General features: G+C 35.6%; 1 pseudogene; it reads left to right on the top strand.

The window, feature by feature from the left end:
• Positions 1–2440: 2440 nt before the first annotated feature.
• Positions 2441–7663, top strand: part of LOC141429934 (very long chain fatty acid elongase 7-like) — a 10015-nt pseudogene continuing 4792 nt past the window's right edge.

Genomic DNA, 7663 nt, shown 5'->3' with positions numbered 1-7663 from the left:
CCTTTATAACTCTGTTGTATTTAAAAATAGCTTAAAAAATGTTTTTCTATTCGATAACATGCATTGTCAAATTTTAATTTATAAATAAATAAAAAATAGTCAAATACCGTATCCTCCGGCCGCCGTTGATCATCACAAACGCACCTCGACCTATACGTCCCACTGCTGGGCCAGGCCTCGTCTCAGAATAAGAGGGATAAGGCTCTAGTTCCCACGTGAGCCTAATGCGAATTAGGAACTTTGCATACACAATTAAATTTCTTCGTCGAGGTGTGCAGGTTTCCTCGCGATGTTTTCCTTTACCGTAAAGCTCATGCTCATAAATTCCAAATTTAGTCGCACATAAATTCTAAAAAACTCAGAAGTGCGACCCCGGCTCGATGCCACGACCCTCTGCTTGAGAGGCAATAAGTCAAAACACTGTCATCACGGGTTCACCGTTACTCATACGTCTCTCCAATTCTCTTCTAATCGGTTCGATCTACAGTCGATCTGGACTCAAAGTCAAAGTCAAAATACCTTTATTCAATGTAGTCAATAAGCACTTATGAATGGCAAAAAAAATCAAACACTGGTTTGGAAAAACCTCTACGAGGTTAAACGACTGTTAGTACGAGTAGGTAAGCAATCGAACTAATTTCATCTAACCTCCTTGCTGGGCCTCCACTTTCGCCACCGCTTGTTCCATCACGCACATGTTTTTTCTTTCTTTCTTTCTTTCAAGTTGGAAAATATTGTCATTTTAAAGTTTAGTATCTCTAAAACGGTTTCATTGATTCTGGTGAAACATAGCTAAGAACTTACTACTGCAAGAAAACTGGCTTTTACGTCAAAAAACCGCATAGGAATCAATCTAAGTATCCGTTTGAGAGCCACGATGCCATAAAAGGGTAACCTAATGATTCGCCGACTATTTTTAGCCAGATTTTTGATTGGTAGACAACGTTTCGCCGAGTAACGGTACGCCGATTAATTTGTACGCAGATGTATGGTTTCGCAGTCAGTTTCGTAACTCAACCTTTAGCAGACTATTTACTTGGCATACGAGTCAGTAACCGGAACAACTATTCACAGAAATTCGTTTAGCCTATTAATCACTACACATTTTGCACATTTGGTCGAACAACCTTTCGCTTTTGTAACGGTTGAACTATTATTCAGTGCGCATATGAACTTTTCGCATCTTTTCGTTTGCATGAGGAATGGCATTCATACCGCAAATATGTTGGATTACATATGGCTTATTGGCATTTTACACGCCGTGCTGACCGCGCATTCCTTATGATTTTTTCAAGTACCCTCACAAGTTTCCAACGTATAACGCAAGTAATAAACGTATTTTGACCATCATTTGTATTTATTTTATATTGGAGTCTAAATAAACCAAGTCGCGATGCTAGCACTTCGGTTCTGGCACTTCGCCGACCGCTACCGCGGCACGCTCGCTTCGCTCGCTCGGCTCGTGCGTTGTTGGTCGCAATTCTACCTAACACTCCTCGTCGCTGACGCTCATCGTCGCACCTTACAACATTTTGATAACAGCTAGTATATATAGTCAACTCAGTAAAATCCTACCTGTCGTTTGGCCGGTTTTTTCTACGCAGATTACGAAACAAAAATCGACTGAACATTAAATCTACTTAACAATATGAATGCCATGTGATAACTCTGCTTATCGTGTCTTGACGAACAGTTGTTCGGTTAACTGAAACAATTACGAATCAAACAATCTACTAAACGTAAATTTGCTTATCGCTATTCTTCCTACCGACTACTCGGCGAAACGAATAATAGGCGTAACGAAATTATACCAAACGTTGCTCGGCCAAAAGAAAAATCTGCCAATAGTTGTCTGCGAAACGAAAATCTGCGTAATGAAACTCGGCGAAACGACAGGTCACCCCATAAAAGACAGAAATACATTGCGTCGAACTTATAACTTCTTCATCTTTTGCATCAAGGTATAAATGGACCCCTTAGGAATATTTTCTTATGTTTGCCCGTCCGTCTGATCGCAGAGACACTTAGTAGATACTAAAAAGCTTCAAGGTAATAAAATAGGTGTACAGTCAAGTGTAAAAATATGTTCTTATTCAAAGTTTCATTAATATGTACCACAGGCCGTAGTAACATATTTTCCAATGGTTCGAATAGATACTTATATTTGCACTTGACTGTATGTACGAATAGACATACCGAAATGAAATATAAGTAAGAAACTTGAAGAGTTAAAGACCGATAAGTTAAAAACCGGCCTAAAACTAGTCGAACTCGCATATAAAGGATTCCGTATCACCGCCGAATTGAAGAGCGAGATAAAGTTTCTCACTAAACGCTGGCATAAAAACTTCTTGTGACAACCAAAGAGTTTCACGCGCGTCTAAAAAATTGGAACGTTAGATTCTGTAATGTCATTTTCAGGACATTTCCTCTGCGTCATTCTAGTTCGGGAGTTAATAGTACATGATAATGGTTTTAAGCAATTAAATACTGGAAATAACACTCGTAATACCATTAAATGTAATAAAACACGAAGTGGTGGTTCAAGATGATTTTCGAGTTACCTGAAGGACAGTGTAAGTAACAATGTGTCGTGGTTTTCGTTTACGATAGCGACTACTTGCACGTCCGGATAAGCTTGCCAATATTGTAACTGTGAAAGTTTGTGAGTGTGTGCTCGTTTGTTGTATCACTATAATACAGCTAGGTAAATATTTGTTTAGATATTCTCACAGAATCGAACTTTGCATAAAAAAAAAATCAAATATCAATCGCTTAGTGAAATTGAATTACATGAAATTTTTCACTGGTTTTCTTTATGTGTGTCTTCTTCAGTGTACTTAAATAAGGCCACAATGGAATGCTTATTTATAAACCCTTGGAGATTTAAGATCAAATAAGTCACGCGAGTTAAGCTCTGGGTGAAAAAAAAATAAGTTAGTACTGGTCGATTCACAAGAGCTGTCAGGAATTAATTGAATGAGTGGATAATAATGTTCTGTATGTGTATCATAAAATGATTAAATACAGGCTGATTCAATAAGTGATAATAGTTTTTATTAGACAATCTCGTCCCAGAATCTCCCGATAAAATATTTTTAAATTATTTCTTTTTTCTAGTGGATTTCGTAGAAAAATGGCCAGTGATGAACTCGAATGACTTGGCTTTCATACTGATATCGTACTTAATGTTCGTGTTAAAAATTGGTCCCATGATCATGGAGAAACGAGCGCCTCTACAATTAAGAGGGATTCTTATTGCTTACAACATGTCAAAAATCATTAACAGCGGTATTTTAACTTATAAGGTAAGTTACTGTCAATCTCTGACGTCGTGCAAAATATCAGCAGAGCGGAAAGTGTGAGCTATTTCGAGAGTATGCATAACATGGACATGCCCTGTCGTTTAATGGTAGTTGTCCCATGAGTAATTTTATTATACTAACGAAATTATTTAATTTAGACTTCTTTTCTACGGTGGGGTTTACGTCGCCGTTAAAAGGAACACAAGCGAATTAGACAACGAGCACGGTGTTCTACTGTGTTTTATGTGTTTGGTATATCCACATTAATATCTACACAATGACATAAGAATAGCTCACCCCTTTCCGAGCTTTGGTTTTCAGTCTGCTACATAAAAGAGTAAAAATTAAATAAATAAACAAGAAGTTATATAATTTTTTTAAGTTAATTCTTTTTTTAGATTTGTGTATTATATTTGTGTATTTTCTTAGCTGCAAGGCTCGTTATAAATTACGAGCATAATTTTGAAAAACTAAAAGGTTTTAACCCACGATCCTCTGCTTGAGAGGCCACCACGGCTTTTTTATAGTTGATTGGAAAATAATATGTTTTACATTTTGGAAATACCTAGTACGTTTTTTGGATTTATGATTTCATTAAACTGCAACCTTTAGTCATTGTCATTACTTATTTATATAACTTAACCAATTCGAACATTTACGTCCCCTGCTAACAACCAACTGACGACTCTTAAGGGTTCATTCTTTATTCAGTATGTTCCTGAAAACAATATTAACTTAACCAACTTGGAATTAAAAAAAAATGATATTGTCATTTCAAAGTTCAATATCTCAAACGGCTGTATCTGACTGACCTTTATGAATATTATTTCAAGGGTAGGTAAATTTTGTTGACGTATCGATTTGAGATACGAGATTTTTTCAAAGTACAGATGATGTGTAAATGCGTCCGCCAAATTTCATCAGAACTACCTGAATTTATCGAAAATACAAACTGAGACATGGATGCACAGAAAAACCAGAAAAAGAGACCAGCGCTGGGAATCGAACCCAGGTCCTCAGCAATCCGTGCTGCGTGCTATAACCCCTACACCACCGCTGGACAGGAATCTAGACACGAATTTTTCCTATGCATACATATCTCAGGTTGCTTATTTCTACTACGCTACTTATGCAGCAGCTACTTATGCTGAGGACCTGGGTTCGATTCCCAGGGCTGGTCTCTTTTTCTGGTTTTTCTGTGAATCCATGTCTCAGTTTGTATTTTCGATATGGTTTCACGGGATACCCGTAAAAGTAACAAATTTGGAGTTGAAATAAAAAATACAAAAAGACTCCAAAAAAAACCAATCATACCTGAATTTACTTGAATACCTACATTGTGTTCAAATCTTCCTAATTGTGAACTGCATTCTCACTTCGAGAACCTGCTTCATCCACGTTGACCCGAAAATGGGGAACGACTGAAAAATTTTTAGAAATGCTTGAAACTTTTTATATCAATAGGAATAACCTTTCTATTTAACTGAAAAATATCAGATTTTTAAGTAGCGTCAATTAATTTAACAAAATGAAAGATTTATCTTTACCGCCAAATTACGACAGTCCGGTCGGGTTGTTCCATAGTCCAGAATAAAAAACATTAAAAAAGAATTTGTCTTTGACTCGATCGTTTTGACAGCTGACACTCTATACCGACTCGGATAATACCGACATGGAAATACCGACCCTGCAGGGCTACTACGAAACTCAAAACTCTTTCATTGTTTTAATTAATTGATGTTACTTAAAAATCTGATACTTTTTTCTGTTAATTAGAAATTCTGTTAATAATTCCAAAATTTTATCCATTCCCTATTCCCTCGAAATTGGTATTTTAGGGTTTGATACGGGTACCAGGGAGTTGGAAACAGTTAGGAATTAATTCCATTTTAGGCATACCTATTTCTTCCCGTTATAATAGTTTACTACTTGTAGGAAATCCTGGCAATTCCAGGTTGAATAGTTTTGTTAAGTTGGTATATTATTGTTATCCGTGCTAATAAATACAACTTGATTTTATGCCAATTAATTTGTTTGCTAATCACTTCTAGGTAATATAATATTGGAGAGGATTTTTACGGTCTCACAAAAACGATCATCGAATAAAGCCGAGGTAACCTTGTGTACTCTATATTGTATATCAATCCAATTTATAAAAAGTGTAAACAAACCGATTACATAAAAAATCTTGTATAAACACCCACTGGATCGAATCAATAACACGTTTATTTAAATAATAATTCGTGTAATATTTAATTTTCATTTGAAAAATCTTCGTCAAAATCTGACGTTAGGTATTTCTTGAATGAAACACGTCGTGTACAATCTGTAGTAGCATAGACTAGCGTAGTGATAGTGAAAAATTTTACATTTTAATAAATCGATCTACTTTTATTTATTTACCTTCAAATGAAAATATAGTTACTGCTTTTATAATTGAATAAACAGTCTTTAGAATTAAATCAAGTACAGTAAATAATAAAATAGTCAAAAATAGTGATCTATTCAATTAATAAATTAAGCGCTTTACTGAACAGATTATTTATTTTGCAATAGGTTCTAGGTTTTCACATCACTAAATGTCTTTGGTTAGGTTAACGGCGTCTTTGTTTACACTTTTTATAAATTGGATTGAAATACGATATAGGTAGTAACACGTGAAGTTCCCCATGCCATGTGAGCCTGCGTGGGAACAACAGCCCAAGCCCTCTCATTCTGAGATACAAATACAAATACAAATACAAATACAAATATTTTATTTATCCAATAAATACAAATATTGAGAGGAGAGCTATGCCCAGCAATGGGACATGGTCATCTATTTCTCTCTATCGAACAGTTTATTGAGGTCGAATGTTCTCTTTTAATTATTATTACGTAACTTTGTTTTCTTCCAGTTCTTTTTTTACATCGTCGATAAAGGCTTGTTTCCAAAAAAGTGCAATCACGATGAAGTTACCCTGCATGTAAGTAAAAAACAAAACCAACTTAATATTTATTATGCAGCACTCTCCATGCCGTGGTTTTTTATTATTATATTATTTTTCTGTCGTCATCGAAATACAGTTATTTCAGTCATGAGAATACTCGTAGAAGCAAATGCAGTTACCAAAAAAGTGGGTGAGCAGTTTTTAGGGATCCGTAGCCAAAATGGCAAAAACTCAACCCTTATAGTTTCGCCATATCCGTCTGTTCGTCCGTCCGCCGCTTAGTTTAAAGATTATTAGTGATATAAAGCTTAAATTTTGCATAGATACCTATACATATGTAAAATGTATGTAGCAATTATGCCGACGAAGTGGTAAAATGCAATAATTATTATTATATTAACTTTGTAAGCCTATTCTGTTTCACTGCTGAGCAAAGGCCTCCCCCCGATGCTTCCACTGCTCTCTGTTCTATGCAAGGGCCAGTTCTTCAAGAAGTAGTGCAATTTATCCGGCCAAGGAGGCATCGCTGAGCAGGGGAAATGGAGACGAATTTATCAACTCTAACTATTTAATTGGAAGAAAAATCGTTCATCAACTGCTGTTGACTGTTCTTGTGTGTAATTAGGATAGGTATTATTTTTAGTTTAGTAAGAAAATATGCTAACTAGCAAAAGATTGTCTGTTTTTAATAACTGTTCCTGTTTTTACAATTGTTCACAGGTCATTGCCGGTCTATACTGGAAATATTTTGCCACAAAGCTACTGGACCTAATGGACACAGTATTTTTTATTGTACGTAAAAAGTCTAGCCAGGTTACCTTTCTCCATGTCTACCATCACACGTTCATGGTAATTATTTCCTGGACATCCCCTCAAATACGACCCTTCTGACCACTGGGCGTTCATGGCGGTCTTAAATTGCTTCGTGCATACGAGCATGTATACGTATTATTGTTTGGCTGCCTTGGGACCTTCTTACGCGAAGTATTTGTGGTGGAAGAAGTACTTGACGCGAATGCAACTGGTAAGTCTAAAAAGTTTTTCAGAAGCAATGACTTTTTTTAATGGCTTATCAAGCGAATATTCTGTCATATAGCAACTTCGTTAAAAGGAATAATCTGCAATCACTTAAAAAATCAGTGCTTCATCTCGATCCGTAGCAACAATCAGCTACAAGCGTTGCAAGGCTCGCATTCCTGATTCTAAGATTTTTGGATGTCACGTCATTCGAAAATTTAGATTAGTTTACATGATTTATTAATAATTACAGATGTCATTTTATATTATTCTACTTATAAGTATTCAGGCAATATTTTTTTTCTATACTTTATGCTATTTTGCACAGTAAAGCAATGTAAAAGTTTTTAATTTATTACGTTTTTTAAAGTGTTTTAGTTTTATAATATTCGAATTAAAAATCGGAATCCA

Source organism: Choristoneura fumiferana, chromosome 7, assembly GCF_025370935.1.
Source record: "Choristoneura fumiferana chromosome 7, NRCan_CFum_1, whole genome shotgun sequence".
NCBI classification, from domain to species: Eukaryota; Metazoa; Arthropoda; class Insecta; order Lepidoptera; family Tortricidae; genus Choristoneura; species Choristoneura fumiferana.
The sequence above is the reverse complement of the archived record's forward strand: the minus strand, read 5'-3'. Positions and strand labels throughout refer to the sequence as shown.